Here is a 19,801-nt window from a genome sequence, read left to right on the forward strand (position 1 = left end):
ATGAACGCTGACAATGTCCAGAAGTTTGACGTTACCAAAGTTCGTTTGAAAAAAAAATAAAGGTGGATGCAAACTATCTAAACATAAATCTAGATGACGTAGACAATTGTCATTGTAACCGTAAAAAGCAAAATACCAAAACGGCGACGCATCCAGATGTACAAAATGTTCCGCGACGGTTATGGGATGTGAAGACAGAAACTAGGATACTATAACAGATACACCTACCGAATGACTGTCTTGGTGAACATTTTGTTTCTATATGCAGGTTTGACGGTTATATATAGCCCTCAACTTTAAAATTTAAAAACATACCTAATATAGTCACCACCAGAAGTCAAGGACTTAAGCTTGCAAGAAGAAAATGAAAACTTTGAGAGAAAGAGACGAACAGACAGACTGACAGAGAACATGTCACGTCGACCTTTGATACAATGCATGAATCAGCAGGTTCCTGAGCATGTTCTGCTTCACGTAAACGTGCATTTTGGGTCACTTAGAATAGTATGGTTTATCCCTTATTTGGAATCTCCTGCGACCGTTGATGGAGCTAAAGCTCTCTAAAAATTACAAGGAACTTCATGAACTAAGTATCCTGTTGAGAAACATCTTCCAGGATATAACCATTGTGGTCCTGAAACTCGACTTGATATTAGTCTCGACGAAAACAAATTAACCAAAATCAGAAGAATTTCCAGTAAATGTGATTGATAAAGTGTGCCATGTTGTATAAAAATCAAGATCTACAACAACGATGTACTGGAGACGTGAAGCTGCTCTACAAATTGAAGTGTGTACAAAAATAAAACTGTAAGAGAATCTCTTGCCAAACGCCAATAAGATCGGTGATACGTGATAAGTCATACGGCATGTATTCGTCTGATAATTATAATAATGGAGTTAATTGGCGGGGTATAACAGCGATCAGCAAATTCTCTGTTGCAGCAGGTGTCTCGCGTGATGCTGCTTCAGATCCGTTTTCCCGACATGCAATGTGGCAAGTTCATCAGGTAGATATTATGTTTATGCCACATGACACTCTCACTTGTAAACGTGAATGTAAAAATGCACATACAAATACTCGTTGACGATCGTCGACGTTGCTGGTAGATACAGAGAAGCACTGCTGCAATCAAATACTACGACTATTACTAAACTATTACTAATAATAACGAGGTCTTTGTATAGCGCCTAATCTTTAGAAGCTCTAAGCGCTTTACAACATTAGACAACACCTATAAATTAAAAAACATTATGATATGATTACAAAAACAAACACCATGAAATTAGAAAACATAAAAAAGCATCCTGAGAATATTTAAGGTAGGAAACATTATCAGGTCTTTAAGTTTGTTCTTGCAGTCGAAATAAGTGAGTTTTGAGAGCACTTTTGAATGTGATTACTGAGTCTATATCTTATCATGAATTTGATTTTGGTAGGATTTTCTTCTCAAAAGACAGGAGTACCAAAGTTGGGCAAGAATAAAGAATAAGAATAAACCAGCAAGACAAGTTGTAGCCGCATTTGAATGCACTTGTCAACGTGGACCCTTACGATGGACACAGTTACTACAGGTTGATCCTGGCAAATAATTTTATTTTGCAGCAACAACGCTGATGCAGCAACACAAGGTTAAAATCAGACAAGGACACACCGCAGTTCATCGTCATAAGGCAACCGTTGAGCGATTTAATCGGACACTTGCTGAGCGATTGTCTGGATATCAGTATGCTCAGGAAATTTCAACAGTCACGAGATGTCGTCAATGGGTTTCAAGACTTCCAAGTGCCATTGCTGCTGTAAACAAAGAAGTTACTCGTGGAATTTCTATGAAACCTATTAAAGCAATCTCGAAGAAACACATATTATTTAAGCGACTTGACTCTTTCTTAAAACAACCATTACTCAGTAACGTGAAGGTCAGGTATTTTACGAACCTAGTGGACTTGAAGGTGGTATAAAGCGCAACTGATCATATTTGGAGTGTAATTACACATACAATTTCCATTGTGGCAAGATCTACAGACAAGCCTGCAATTTATAACTATATTCAACAGCTCCTCAGCAAGGATTTGACCGTGAAGAATTACAAGTAATTCATAAATAATTACACACTTACCATCAGCAAGGATTCGCTAGCAAATCAAAGAACGACCCAACCCCCACTTCTTGTTTCAGTCAAGACAGGTCAGCATCACATTCACGCGTGTATGGCCGAGATTAATATCGATTCTGTCTACATAAATTGTTGTGGGTCATTTAGGAGGGTATCCCCAAACATTAATGTGTTACAGCAAGCAAATGAAACGTGAAGATCAAACAAGCTGGTTGAGATATTTTTATAACTCTCGATACCCCTAAGTACTTTAAAATTTACCATTCGATACTATCATCGACAGTCCATATATTGGTATGTGATATTGTTAGTCCCTGAATGGTTATAGCATATCATATGATCTATGGGATTTGCAATCCCCCAATGTATCCGATAAAGCTTTGTCAACAACGTCCACAGAGACAACAACATCGTTAAGAACAAGTTTTCCCCCGTGACTGGAATCTCAACGTCCATATTTTGTCTATGGGTATCTGCAGGGCGACATCATAATGACATTGGTAGATCTGGAAGTTTGTTCTTGTGATGCGAGAATAATTCACTTTGAAGTAAGTCACAAACTGTGTTTCAGGATACAACTATTATTTCGTTAGGGTGCCATTAGTTCCACAAATCATCAAACGTAGTCTCTGGAATCTCACTGAACATCATGCAACATTGAGTCTTGTTGAATTTAAGTCTCGTCTTCGCTGTTAGTTTCTTCTGCTATTCATCGGTTGCCCCGTCGTCCTCTAACATTACATCGTAATAATATATAAATTATATTATCTGACAATATGGCAATTCTCTGACAAAAAGTGGTGGTTAATAATGATCACCACACATGATAATCGCCTTTGATTTCGTCGACAGCCAATTAAGACACAGCCTTAAAGTATCCTTAGATAACGTACATGTTTCATTACAGATTATGATCTTAAGAATATATTTCTCACCCATTCTGTCTGTTGTCCACGCATCACCGTGACATTGAAAGACACCGATAAGTATGAGACTTAACAGCTTTTTCTTTCATCTCCCTGGCATGTCGGTGACTTGGGGTTAGCACTACCATGTCTTAATTGCTAAACAATCTTAACGCGCGTCTAGTTTTACCAGAACGAACAGGCCCATTAAGATATAATGTCTTAAGTCGCATTATGGGATTACTGACGGTTGTGACATCCATTTTTGTAATACCAGTAATGAGGTTGATAATCTGCAGATTCTGAATAATTAAATATCATCTCATGTTTTATTCGCCATTGTCCCCATGGAGCTTCGTCTACACTTATCGGAAGTTCAACTAGCTGCCCAATGTTTGACTCCCTGATATAAAACGAATCTGTTGCGACTTTGACACCTTCCATAGGAAATAGGTTGACCATTGATTAAAGGTTTATTGAGACATAAACGTGCATTGGAGATCTCGAATGAGTTAACTGCGGAGAATCACTATCATCGTAGCTGATATCACCTAAATTAGTTCCATCTCAAAGATTTACAAGTTCCCTTTCCATAAATACTCCTTGTTTGTCGTATCAGCAATTATAAAGGCGAGTTCTGCGTCATCTATGATTAATCTTGTACAACGGCGCTTATTACCAGTTGAGTCTCCATGTGTACATTTACCAATGATTGTTCGACCTATATCCTTTGCAACTGAATTATCATCCTTGTTGCATTCGGGTTTTGGCAACCAAACTGAGGTTTGTGGTCTATATGAAAGTATTGCCTCACTCTCTGCGATGTATGTATACTTTTATCGCGCATATATCACAATAGCACTATTGGAGCCCAACTACGTTTATTCTTTGTGAAGGTTTTTATCTCTGAATTAGGTTAGTTAAAATAACGACCAAATCAAGCAGGAATCACGGAATGAATATCCTCTGCAAATTCGAATGATTCAACTTCGTCAAATCCATTTAAGTCAAAATTTGGCAGAGGCCCATTTATCGTAACCAGAATAATTGCATTTGTCGGATTCCCAAATCTCTCAAAATGAAGCCTGCATTCAATTAGCCCAAGAAAGCATCTTGGATAACATGTAACCATACCAATCGAGATAACGTCCTTGTAATCATATTGAGTATTCCACAGATCTCCGTGTCCATATTCAACAATGAGCGTTGAATATCTTCAAGAACTTCCATTCGTGTTGGTCGCCATTAATTTTTCTGCTGGGCAAAATGAGCAACGAAAGATAAGATTGTAAAATAATTTTTTTGTTTATTTATGGTGGACACTCAAATACAATAAAGGGTGGCATTAATCCCTGGAATTCTTAGGATGTTACGGTCTTGCTTCAAAGACGTTAGTTCTGGCTATATAAACTTATCGCTGATGATAATATACGTACGTCAAGCAGATGACCGTTCTGATAAGTCTAAAATTATCCGTAACAACAGCGGATAGTGTCATCATAAATAAACAGGATTAACAAGTACCGATACAATAAAAAAACCAAGGGGGATCCTCAGGGAAGCAAGTACCCCAATTATACATTCATCGACCACAATATCAGGATCCAATTTTTGCCAATCAATATCAATAATACTGACAATATAATTCCCATACATGATGATACTGAACACTAACAATACAATACCCCTACATAATGACACTAACACCGATAAAACAATTCCCTTACATGATGACACTGAACACTGACAATACAATTGCACTAAATGATGACACTGAACACTGACAACACAATTCCACTAACTGTAAACACTAACACTGAAAACACAATTCCACTAAATCATGACACTAACACTGCAAACAAAACTCCCTAAATGACTACATTGAACACTGAAAGCATAAGTCCCTAAATGATGCCACTAAACAAAGACAACAAAACACACTTAAATGAGGACACTGACAATCAAACTCCCGTAATAGTGAAACTGTACTATTGACATTAAAACTCCCTTAATAATGAGACTGAACACTGACAATCAAACTCCCTTAGTAATGAGACCGTACTATTGACAATCAAACTGCACTAAAATAAAAATGAATGGTTCTGCGAATCAAGTACAAAACTTGGAGAAATCAATGATAGAGTGATGGAAAACTGGGGCTTTAACTAATGTGATGAATGACATAGTGATTGCAATCAATGCAATGAAACTTAGTCAATGATAGAGTGATGAAGACAATCAAATCCAGCTAGGATCTTTCTTCAGTATTATGGCACATACACCACTCCCTCCACTAACCTCACCAGGTTTACTAGCGAACCCGTTGATAATGTTGTTTAGGTTATGTACGTTTTGTTTACATTAGAATGCTTCCAAACTGGCCCATATTTGTTTGAACTTTAAACACATTGTGTGATCTAAATTGGCAAAGAAAACCCCTGAAACTGACGTTTCACTATTACTTGCAAAGAAATCATGGCATCATAGTTTTACTAAAAGAACAATACGCAACACATTTGACACTGACATTAGCTTGATGAAATAGATGTCCCACTCTTTGAATAAAAATCTTGTTTTCTTGTTATCATCAACAGTAAAAAGCAGAGACATAATACAATTTTCTTTTGCACATGATGGTTATTGAAACCTTGTTGAATACTGTATTTTACAATCGTTCAATGGTTTTGTATCTCAAAAAGAAAAGCAATTCATGCAAAATAACAAATACAACCCTTTTATAAAAAAAAAATTATTGACAATTATTCCTATCGCCAACGTAAAATGAATATTCAGCGAATAAACAGTCATGTAATTCAACCGTGTTTTCCAGATGGCCGATGGGGATGTCATCTCCATTTGTAATTTGTTTGAGGTTCCCCAGTAACTCAGATCTTCGGTTATAGTGTGGTCTGTGTTTTTGGACTGTGCTGAGTTTGAATTATTGTGTGGAATTAAAGTGCAGTAGAGGGACTGACAGAAGGAAAAAAGGGAAAAAGGAGGGGCAGGTCCAATTTATTATACTTAACTTTTGCCACGAAGTATGTGTGTGTGAGAGAGACAGTATTTACAAAATTGTATGTCTTGCAGTGAATGATCAACATGATTGATGGAAGTTAATGAAATACTATATTCTTTGGCAAACATAAAAGTGGCCTTTTGCATTTTGAGCTAAATAAATGTATACATGTCTGACATTGCATGAGCGTATAACTCAAATTATCCACATCTACATACCTGTACACTGCAATTATAACTGAACAAATAGTTATATGTGTTTATAATTGTATTTATAACAGATGCATACTAATTTACATACATATACGTCGCAATTATAGCAAGTCAAAGACTGAGATACATTTGTCACAATTATTACAGATCAAATATTGGCATGCATGTACACGGCAATTATAACAGATCAAATATTTACATATATGTACACTGAAATTATATCAGATCAAATATATACATACATGTATTCAACAAGTGTTACAGATGAAATATTGATTTGCATGTTCACGGAAATTATAACAAATCAAATATTTACATACATGTACAATGGGGGCACCTAGTGGCTGAGTGGTCTAAAGAGCTCACCATTAAGGATCATTGCCATCTCACCTCTGTCTACGTGGATTCCAATGTCGGGTTCGGCCAATGTGGGTATGTGAGAAAGCTTGCCAGTAGCTTCTCATCAGTCTGTCATTATTTCCAGGTTTATTCTGGGTTCTTCCTCACCTTTATACTTGAACCATGTATAGACTAAATTGTGCTGAAAAATGGTGTTATACCTGGCATCAACATCAACATGTACTCTGCTAGTATAACCTATATGTGCGCTATATTTATAACAGTTTGAATATAGACATTCATGTACACTTCAGTTATAACACATCAAATACACTGGTCAACAGTGAAATCATTACTGACTTGAAAAGGCCCTAATCTGTAGTATTTTGGTGTGCCGAACACGAATATAACCGTGAAAAATTTGTATTGGCTCTCGTTTTGAAGATATTCATATACCTCATTTTCTATGTTTCACTGTGTAAATTTCTCCAGTAGGACTGCAGCAACATCCGGAATAATGATGTAACATTGCATAATACCATCATGCTCACATCATCCACAGTTGATTGCATCATTTTCTGATGCAATGCAATACTAATGCCATGCGGCTGCTGAAGTAAGTTGACGTCAGCAGTGTACTATACATGTGTAGGCCTATTATACTAATGCCAGGCGGCTGCTGAAGCTGACGTAAGCAGTGTACTATATAAAGCCCAATCAGATAGGTTCAGCATTTAAAATATTTTAGACGTTGTGCGAGACAGTTCAAGCTACTGTTACATAAAACTTATTATTTTATCCATTTACGTACAATAAAGAACAGTAATGCCTCGAAAGTGTGTTAATACCGCGGACAATTTTTGCTATATTTGTGGGGAAGTGACATTTGCCAACCAGAAGAAAAGTATCAATTCTCAAGTGAAGAAGGCATATCATCTTTACTTCGGATGCAAGGCTGGTGACCAAGACAAGCCTTGGGCTCCGCATATATGCTGTGCTACATGTACAACACAGCTTTCACAGTGGTTGAATTGTAAAAGGTCATCAATGCCGTTTGCAGTCCCAATGGTGTGGAGAGAGCCAAGCAACCACCTAAATGACTGTTACTTCTGCTTGGTTCCTCCTCTTTCCGGCGGAATAACGAAGCGAAAGAAGTCGAGAATAGTCTACCCAAACATTCCATCTGCATTGAGACCAGTTCCACATGGTGAGGGACTTCCTATTCCAGAACCTCCAGCAGAATATTCTCTTGATTCATCTGACGAAGACAAAGGTGAGTCGACCTGTTCTTCTCCTGGTCCATCAGCATGCAGTGATCCAGATTTTCACTGTGGTGCATCATCAACCCCACACAGAATAACACAGGAAGAACTAAATGACCTGATTCGTGATTTGGACTTATCAAAGAACAAGGCAGAATTGCTAGGATCAAGACTCCAACAATGGAATCTTCTAGAAGAAGATGTCACAATTACTGCATATCGAAAGCGCCACCAGCAATTGGAGCCTTTCTTCAGAAAGGAAAGTAATCTGATATTCTGTTCCGATATTGAGGGCCTCATGAATGCTTTAAAAATCACTCATGACCCACAAGAATGGAGACTATTTGTGGACTCTTCGAAACTGAGTCTCAAGGCTGTGCTTTTGCACAATGGAAACATTCTTCCATCTATTCCAGTAGCGTATGCTGTCCACATGAAAGAGACATACGATAACTTAAGGCAGCTACTGAATTCCATTGAGTATAACAAGTACAGCTGGCACCTCTGTGGTGATTTGAAGGTAGTTGCCCTTTTAATGGGACTGCAGCAAGGATATACAAAATACATGTGTTTCTTATGCGAGTGGGATAGCCGAGCAAGGGAAATGCACTACATGAGGAAGGAATGGACTCACAGGCAGAATGTAGCCATTGGAGAGAAGAATATCCAACACCCAGCTCTGGTTGAGGCTCAGAAAATCTTGCTACCACCCGTTCACATCAAACTAGGTTTGATGAAGAACTTCGTGAAAGCCATTGACCGGACTTTGCCAGCATTCCGATACCTGCATGAAAAATTCCCTCGACTCAGCGAAGCAAAGATTAAAGAGGGAGTTTTTGTGGGTCCTCAGATTCGAGAGCTTTTCAAAGATGACCGGTTCAACAACTTGCTGGAAGGTGACGCGAAACAAGCATGGAATGCTTTTCGCCTAGTTTCTACAAACTTCCTCGGAAATGTTAGGGCAGAAAACTATAAGGAACTAGTAGAAGACATGTTGATGAAGTATAAGAAACTTGGCTGCAATATGTCTCTAAAGATTCACTTCCTTCATTCCCATTTGGATTTCTTTCCTAGCAACTGTGGTATTGTTAGTGATGAACACGGCGAACGTTTTCATCAAGATATCGCAACAATGGAACAAAGATACCAGGGAAAATGGTCCACTACAATGCTGGCTGACTACTGCTGGACACTCCTCAGAGATGCTCCCGAACAGCTGTACAAGAGACAGGCGAAGAAATCTAAGATGTAGTCAATGACTTGATTTTTTATAGGTAGGCTATTACAGTTGACCTTTTACTATTGGAATGCATTTCGTTATGTAAACATTAATTTCTTGCAGATTACAAAAAAACTAGAGCCAATTTTGCAATTTGACTGTCATATTCGTGTTCAGCACATAAAAATTGATAAGAATTGACTAATTTTATTTCAGTAACATGACTTTTGTAAAAATTTGTTGTCCAGTGATATTTACACACATGTACACTGCAGTTATATAAGATCGAAGATATACAGTGAAATTATTAGAGCTCAAATATGGTCACGCATATACACGGTAATTATAACATTTCAAATATTTTGCATACATGACCACTGCAATTTATACTGTTCAAATCATTACGTTCATGTTAGCTGCAATTACAATAGTTAAAAAATGTTCAATATTAGGGGCAGTGTTTTGTTTTCATATTGCAAAATGTCAGTTTATTTCAAATTCTGCAATGATTAAACATAATATATGCATTTCCCAATTTCTCCTGAGAAATGATCACTTTATACACAGTTTGAGAATGCTGGGATCAATATCAACACGTCTGAATGCCTGCTCCAGAATACTGAAAGTAGCCTTTACAGCTTTGTTTTGTCTCCATTGTCTCATTATTTCCAAAATGGACATTGCAAGTCACGTGTATTTGACGCGAATTTGATTGACTCTGGTCACAGCAACTCCTAGTTCAACACCAAGATGGACATATCTTTTCCCAACCCTTCTACCGATCTGATCCAGATGTACAACTTCAGGTTGCATGTCTAATACATTCTGTGGGAGGCAAGACACTCTGTCCCCTGTAAAATGTAATTAAATTGACTCGAAAAAGTCCAGCTTTAAAACATATACCTGCTTAATATGTAAAACTTACTCTTCAAACATTATATATATATATATATATATATATATATATATATATATATATATATATATATATATATATATATATATATATATATATATATAAACGATGACTGATACCAATTTTATTTTGTTTCTTGCAATGAACCCCTGTAGGGTACGATGGCCATATTGCGACAGACATGACCTTTTTATCAAAGCTCTTTGTAAGAATGCTTACAACTTGGTCGTTAAAAATGTTGATAGTAATGTTTTAAAAAAGGTTAAATAGGTTCTTGTGAAGAAATTCCTCATGGTCACAGCCAATGCGTAAAAAGATAAAACTGCACACGAGTTCGATGGGTTTACTGGATAAATCAGAATCACATGCAGTGATATGTTAACATGCTGTCATATCAAAATTATTTAATGACACACACTAGATGTTTTTGTTTTTGTTCTTTTGAATTTAATGCCATTTCTCAATGCAAGATAGATTGCTCTTGGCGGCCAGTATAACTGGTGGAGGAAGAACCCCGGATAAGCCCAGGAAGAACCACTGACTCATGGAAAGCTACTAGCAGCTCTCTCACATACCCAGATTAGCCAAGCTCAAGACTCAAACCTATGCAGACAGAGGTGAGTTTGCGGTGATCATAAAAGTCAAGCGCTTTAGACCACATGGAAACCCACGGCTCCCATACTATTTGTAAAATATACCAAACTTTGCGATAACATGCATACTATAATATTCATTGATATATAAGGTCCATGTATCTCTGTATGAATTGTATTTGGTTAGTCATCGCAAGAATGTATATTATTTATGAAGGGATTTAGAAAATACAAGCAAATGGAACAATAACGTACAACTTATTCAAACTTTTCAATGAACTGACCATGATCTTCACCTGAACGTCAAAGTTCAAGTGAGTGTAAAACAAGAAGAAACTGATAATGTGTCATACTGAACCATCCCAAGAATAAAAACAAAACCATTTGGTGGTACAGAAGATGTAAGCAATATTAAATCTAGTACGAAAACATTAAACAATCTGACAATACTATAACCCGCTACTGTGTCATGCTTTGCCACCGACAGGGGATTACTAAAAATTGTCATGCCAATGATAATTGCATAAATGTAAATACAAAATTGCAAACAATGTATTAACAAATTTTAATCTGTAAATTGGCTTCGAAACAAATATTTGTTATTGGAATGAATTGTGCATTTTTCATGGAGACTAAAAACAAAATATGCACTTGTTTTCATGGTATGTATTCTCCTCTAGTAGATTTAAACCTGGAAGCTTTGAACATAACTCATATTCAAATTCTGATGGCAATGCTACGGAAAAGTAATACAAGTAAGTATATTGTCAACCATGAAACAAAAGAGTTTTCTATCATATAGTTCATTGCAAATATTTTTTTAAAATCATTCAAACATCATTTTTAATTTCCATCAGAAGACGAGTACTGAACACTGTTAAGCATCAAATTTAAGCCGCTCTCAGTGGTTCTGTAGTCTAGAAGCCACCCACTCCATATTACTTTGTATTTTGTCCTATCTATATCAGCATTAGAATGATGTAATGCTGTAACCACAAGACACAAATGATCAGCCTCTGAAGAATTTGAAGCTGCAGTTTTCATGTTGCTGTGTTTGTAAACTTGCTGCCTATTATCCAAAGGTTATTTTACCCCCCCCCCAAGGAAGTTCCTGCCTTGGACCTATGATGCGTTCCTGAGTCTCATCATCGATGGCTTCTTTCTCTTCATGGCTCCAAATCGTAGTTAGCAGGTTTCAACACTGTAAATACAAAAGTCAAAAATCAATTTAGATTTTAAATAAACAATGATACGAATTACAGGTGATGAATAATGAATCCCATCTTTATAATGAATTATCTTGTAATATATTGTTAACTAATATATTTTATTTCGATACTAAACTAACTTAATTGTTGTGCATGGAAACTTCTAATACTAGTAATTTATGAAATGCAAAAACTGCATGACTTCGAAACACACACTGCAATCCCAGGACCACTGATTCTCATCTGCACATGCTATATTTTTTATATCAAAGCATTGCCGAACTTGCAAATATTTCTTAGTGGAACCATAGCACAGGAAGAAGACACATATTTTGGTAATTTGCTTTGCTTTGAACAAATTATGTAAGAGCTGTCTTTATGCATTCCACTTAATACATCTTGCACAACAGAATAACAATTGAACATGCGAAAAATAAGAAGAATTACCCCGATTGTCTGCCAAAATCAAAATGGTTGGTCTCTCCATCTTGTCTCCCTTCTGCCAAATATCACTTGATTGTCACCAAAGGCCAGTAAGACATTGTGACCAACATTCATTCCTGTCCTACTTATAACAGATCCAAAGTTTCCAGCATTTGGCCTTAAACTCTCAGAACTCTAACAACAATGTAATCAATTAACAGATTGTTGTGTACAGTGTCAGATGTTCGTGATCAATTCTAATCCTTTGCGACACACCAGTGATTCACACCAGTCACTCTACTGACAAGTCTAAACCTCTGCCAGACATCAATGATTCAAGCTAGTAAAAGTACCGGTGAAACAAGTCTGGCTGGTTTCTCTAATGTGTTGTTAGAACACATCAAGACACAGTGTTTGGATTTTATAAATTATTTTGTGTTTTTTCTTTCTTCAAAAGCTGTAGATTTGAGCTAAAAAGTGATATATCTAGTAGAGAGCTTTTAAAATGACCCCAAAAGCAATTAAGTGTCTTCCTTACGCTAGATACAAGCCCCAAATACAAGCCATCCGCAATGTTTAGTCCCAGCCTGTGATGTATATGTACTCAACATTCCACTTTTTATCTATTAGTTATCTATTAGTTATGTCCGTGGTTTCACTGTATGAAATGACGTAATGCAAAAACCAACTATCTGAAGTCAAATCTTGATCTTTTACTTTTCCTTTTGTCTTGAAAATGAAAATATGATGCATCATACTTTCTTAGACTACAACAAACACGCTGATGATGGCAGTAGTAATGGTGGTGATAAAATAATGAATGAACAGATTCACATTAACATAGTAAGAGTAGGTAATCTGCAAGAGTTACTTCCCCTTGTCTATACAAGCATAGATATACTTTATCAAGTCTTTTGAAGGGCTGGATTAAGGAAGTAGTAGCAGAGGTAAATCCTAACGCCAATGTGATTGGGGTTTTGACAGTGTCATTCCTAACATTACTGTGATTGGGTATTTGACAGTGTCATTCCTAACATTACTGTGATTGGGTATTTGACAGTGTCATTCCTAACATTACTGTGATTCGGTTTTTGACAGTGTCATTCCTAACATTACTGCGATTGGGTATTTGACAGTGTCATTCCTAACATTACTGTGATTCGGTTTTTGACAGTGTCATTCCTAACATTACTGCGATTGGGTATTTGACAGTGTCATTCCTAACATTACTGTGATTGAGTTTTTGACAGTGGCATTCCTAACATTACTGTGATTAGATTTTTGACAGTGTCATTCCTAACATTACTGTGATTGGGTATTTGACAGTGTCATTCCTAACATTACTATGATTGGGCATTTGACAGTGTCATTCCTAACATTACTGTGATTGGGTTTTTGACAGTGTCATTCCTAATATTACTGTGATTGGGTATTTGACAGTGTCATTCCTAACATTACTGTGATTCGGTTTTTGACAGTGTCATTCCTAACATTACTGTGATTGGGTATTTGACAGTGTCATTCCTAACATTACTGTGATTGAGTTTTTGACAGTGTCATTCCTAACATTACTGTGATTAGATTTTTGACAGTTTCATTCCTAACATTATTGTGATTGGGTATTTGACAGTGTCATTCCTAACATTACTATGATTGGGTATTTGACAGTGTCATTCCTAACATTACTGTGATTGGGTTTTTGACAGTGTCATTCCTAATATTACTGTGATTGGGTATTTGACAGTGTCAGTCCTAACATTACTGTGATTGGGGTTTTGACAGTGTCATTCCTAACATTACTGTGATTGGGTTTTTGACAGTGTCATTCCTAATATTACTGTGCTTTGGCATTTGACAGATAATGATAATATGACCGTGTATTTGACACTGGATTTCCTAACACAACATTAATATGGTTAGGTGTTTGACATATTAATCCTAACATTAAAGTGATATGATATTTGACACAATTATTCATAAGGTTAATGTGATAATGTATTTGCCAGAAATTACTGAATCCCCATAGTATTCAATCTTGTCGACTAGCATTTTAATGATTTTATTGTTTTTATTTGAAATATTTTTTATTGTGAAACTTTTTATGTCGATTAGACCTGATATAAAACTAAGAATTTCACTAAGGTATTCGCTGGAGTTTACAACACTCATGTTTATGGCTGATATTCGTATTTATTGTACGATCAGAGCTATAGTACATTCAACTGGGTACTCCAGTTTTAAAATGTGATATGTTATGGACACGTTACTTCTGGTGGAGTGTACATTAGATTTTACAGGATTATTTGCTCATACTCACCTCTTCCTTAAACTAGAATTAAAAAGTTCTTGTGACTCAAGTATATGACACTTGTTGTGGGAATGTCATTGTACATTTACATTCTTCTGTACCAGTGGAACAACAAGCAGGCCCTCCAAATCATCTGGGTCAGAATCAGGGCATTGTATATGTAGCTCAAACTGCAGACCCTCACTCAGGTTTCCGATTATATTTGACAGGTTCCCAAAGATGAAGATTCTTGCTTCATTGCCATGCTTTGAAGACCAGCTGATATCTGTAACGCCCATTCTTGTCACACGAGCACAGATGGAATAATGGCTCAAGTACATGGTCAACCTGTGATGAAGGTCAAGATTATAGACACAGCAACTACAGTATATCAGATTATCTGATTTCTGTTTGGAGATGGGCCAGCGTGTTAAACATGCACCAATACGTCTATGAAAAACAGGTGCTGGTATAAATTTCCCTGTGCACACAAAAATTAGTACTGATGTTCTGTCTATAGGAAAATGTGATTCTGGGGACATAATTTGTTTTTTGTGCTGTTTGACGGAGCATGTATGGTAGCAATCTTTCTGAAATACAAGGAAAGCAGCTGCGTTTCAATACTATGATACTCAATTAAATTAATTGACTTTGTATACCCTGCATGCAACACCTTCTATTGATAATTTGTAAGTATGTTACATTGTATCTCTTGATCTCAAACAGCCTTTAAGTTACAAAGCGGTAAGGAAAGGTGAAGGAAAACTTACAATATTAACCTCAACACACTTTTTAGTGATGATATAAAAATATATACCACTCTCTCATTTGAAAAAATATCCAGATAACTGATCAACTAGCCATAATAAAACAGCAGGTGCTTAATGAATTATTTCATACAGAAACATCGACTGGAATACAATAACAATAGCAATTGGCAAATGAAAGCACAAAATATTGCTTATTTTACTGTCTATAATGGCTGTTCGTAAGCAAATGTTGGAAAATACATCACACAATTCACAACTTAAAATATCATGTTTTGTTAGGTTTTCCTTTTACGTTAAAACTATGTTCCCAGTAAGCTATAAATAAGAAAATATTATATTCCAGACCAGCCCACCCTAACAAGAATTTCTCAGTAATTATGTTGATATTTTCAACTAAAATGCTTGTAAAGTACACTTGTACCATAATAACCTTCATAAACTGAAGTAAAAAAGATATAATGTGATGGCATCCTGCACGATTCTTAACTTTACATAATCTCTGGTATTATATAAAAAATGACATGGAAACTGCAATTATATCTTCTGCCACCAGACTTTCTAGCTGAAATTAACCCATGTTTAGGGGGATATCTCAAACCTCTAAGTATATCTATAGGACTTCATACATTTTTGGTGAAGTTTTGACATTTAGTAAAAGTGCTTGATGTAGTGGCATTTGATCTGAGCTATTTACACACAGTTGTGATTACAATAATGTAATAAAAGTACTCATGCATGTTCCAGTTAATTACAGTGTATAGCTTCTGCTGTGTTTTTGCAAAAATTAATGGCTTAATCACCAAAGGTGGCACATACAGCTTACAAACCATCTTTTTAGTTTCTGAAACTTCACAAAAACTGACAAAGACCAAAAGATTACATAGCTATGTGTGAAACAGTCGTTACGAGATGGCAATTGTTAGATGAAAGCACATGCACATATACGTTCACAACATGGCGTTAATATATTCAAACCACAGGTCACTCGTGTTAATTTCCAAGTGAATTTTATGAATTTTATGCTTTATTTATATATTTCAATTTCGTTTCATTGTAAACGTACTATTTATTATCTGCCCTCTACTATTTAGTTGTTCAAAGGAGTCAATCAAATAGCATTGTGATGCCTGCAGGTGCTTTCATGAGAACCTCATTAAGTGCCCTTTGCTTTATAAATGGTACATGAAATCATTATGTTATGTGTCAAAGCTACGTGTTCTTGGTCAAAATAATGGTTACATGATGCAGCCAAAATTCTAGATAGGTTGTTGGCACTCTGTGTCTATTGTGAATCATATATATTGGCACATCTCTCGGTATAACAATCCCTCTGGGGCCCTGAGTGGCCGAGTGGTCTAACGCGCTCTCCGTTATGGATCACTGCCATCTCACCTCTGTCTGCGTGGGTTTGAGTCTCGGATTAGGGTAATGTGGGTATGTGAGAAATCTTGCCAAGAGCTTCTCATAGGTCGGTGGTTCTTTCCGGGTTCTTTCTCCACCATTAATGCTGTCCGCATTGTATAGCCTATCGTGTGCTGAAAAATGGCGTTAAACCCTACAACAACAACAACAACAACATTATAACAATCACTCACTTATATTGGAGGTTACACTTATGGGTCCCACTGACCTTGTCAAGGGCCACTAGCAGCTTTATTAAAAGTTGCATTAACAGTCATTATCATATTTATTAAAAGCATCAACAGCCTGAATTACAGCTTTATACCGAAAACTCAACTTGACATTACTCACTCGCATATTCAATTTGATTCACTTTCTAAAGTACTCTTTTACAGTTAATATGCCCAAATCCATCCTATCTAAGCCAGCAATGCTTTTTGTCCACCTGTAATTTAATAACCAGTGTGGATAAATTGTAATTAATTGAGATCTCTGTAGCTACAATTTTACATAGTAATTTTTTGATTGCAACGACGTTAGCCAGCAACACTAACATACATGTTGATGTTTATGTTAACATTGCTGTTTCCGAAACTCATGAATGGGGTGGGTATCGTCGCTTGCAGTTTCATCTGGCCCTTAAAAAGGCTATTTGTTCAATAGCGGTTGAAATAGATTGGATGCATTTAAAATGTGCTTTTTCAGAAGAAAATAAAACGATTAATGCCATACAGCCACCCACTCCCTTTTTCATTTAAATGAGTTTTTTGTCTCGTGCCCAATATTTTGGCCTAAAATATTGGTATGTGCACAAGACGATCCGGTCGTGATCTTTGAATCTTGTAGCCAATATTTTGTTTAATATTGTTATCTTATTGCAATATTCGGATACGGTCATACCCTTCGCATCCCCTCGGGGTAGAATATTTCCAAGCTGTACTTTACTGATACCTTTCTGTATCAATTAAGTGCAGATTCTCTCAATCTTATTGGCTGCGTCAATAAAAGATACAGCGTTCCGTAAATCGTTTCCTCCTATGTGCAAGCACACATACTGAATTGTTGGTTTGGTGCGATTGGTGACTTCAAAAATCGCAGAATGGTGTCTGTAATGCCACCATTGAAACCACAAAATTCTGTTTCTACACACGCTATATTTTTGGGACATATCCCATCCTTCTTCTTGCAAAATGTACAAAGGTGCGCAATTATACCATGTCCCAAGATTAACAACAGTGCATCTGTTTGTCTGTATGTATGTATGTATGTATGTATGTATACATGTATACATGTGTGGTGTATGTGTGTATGCATGCATGTATAAAATGTAATATCGCTTCTGTGACACCCAGGCAGCATAGTGTCAATTAAATGCAATGTTCAAAATTCTTAAATTAATGATACAATTTGTGGAAGATATATCCTTTGAAATGTATGTATGTATGTATGTATGTATGTATGTATGTATGTATGTATGTATGTATGCAGCATGCATGCACGCATGCATGCATGTATGTATGTATGTATGTATGTATGTATGTATGTATAAAATGTAACATCGCTTCTGCGACACCCAGGCAGCATAGTGCCAATTAAATGCAATGTTCAAAACTCTTAAATTAAAGATACAATTTGTGGAAGATAGATCCTTTGAAATGTATGTATGTATATATTTATGTATGTATGTATGTATGTACTTATGTATGTATGCATGTATTAATGGATGCATGCATGTATGTATGTATGTGTGTGTGGACAGATGTCACATCAGGACAATGCAGGCTCTATGGAGTCATTTAAAAGATATGTAATGAGTCATACTAATTCACCTTTACTCATCATTTGTTTGACATAAAAATTATTTTATGAACACATTATTCTGTCATGAATAAAATATGATAAAGTGTTACAAACATTACAGGACTACAGCAAGACACATCTGAACCAGTGAACCCCTCTCACTCCACTGAGTGTTCAGACTGCCATGTAATACATTACAGCACTACAACAAGACACATCTGACCCCCTCTCACTCCACTGAGACTTCAGACTGCCATATAATACATTACAAGACTACAGCAAGCCACACCTAACCTCCTCTCACTCCACTGAGAGTTCAGACTGTCATATAATACATGAACAAACCCTCATATTTTAATAAACAATTTATCAATTGCTAACCTAATTTATTGCAACTACACATACGATTTGGTCAAACGCATTATATTTGTCTTGTTGAGTGGAGTTTGCGTAATTGTCCCCAACATGAAATATGATTTTAGATATGATGAAATTATTGTAATGGCACAAAAATGTTAATGTTATCATCTTGTATGCCAACAAACATGCATATTAAACAGAATTTGTGAATATTAAACAAAATTTATTAATATTAAACAGCCTTTACCAATATTAAACAGAATTTGTCTATATTAAGTAGCATTTGTGCATATTAAACAGCATTTGTCCATATTAAAATATTAAACAGCATTTGTCCATATTAAACAGCATTTGTCAATATTAAGCAGCATTTATCTATAGTAAACATCATTTGTCCATGTTAAACAGCATTTGTCCATATTAAACAGCATTTATCCGTATTCAATAACATTTGTCTACATTCAATAGCATTTGTCCTTATGAAACAGCATTTGTCCATATTAAACAGTCTTTATCCATATTAAACATCATTTGTCCATATTAACAGCAGCCGTCCATATTAAACAGCATTTGTCCATATTAAACAGCATTTGTCCATTTTAAACAGCATTTGTTTATATTAAATAGCATTTGTCCATATTAAACAGCATTTGTTTATATTAAATAGCATTTGTCCATATGAAAATGCATTTGTCCATATTAAATAGCATTTATCCATATTAAACAGCATTTGTCCATATCAAATAGAATTTGTCCCTATTCAATAGCATTTGTCCATATTAAATATTATTTGTCAATATTCAATAGCATTTGTCCATATTAAACATCATTTGTCCATATTAAACAGCATTTCTCTATATTAAGCAGCACTTATCCACATTAAATAGCACTTGTCCATATTAAACAGCATTTGTCCATATTAAACATCATTTGATCATGTTAAAAATCATGTGTCCGTATTAAATAGCATTTG

This window comes from Sinohyriopsis cumingii, chromosome 10 (assembly GCF_028554795.1).
Source record: "Sinohyriopsis cumingii isolate HCF-2022 chromosome 10, ASM2855479v2, whole genome shotgun sequence".
NCBI classification, from domain to species: Eukaryota; Metazoa; Mollusca; class Bivalvia; order Unionida; family Unionidae; genus Sinohyriopsis; species Sinohyriopsis cumingii.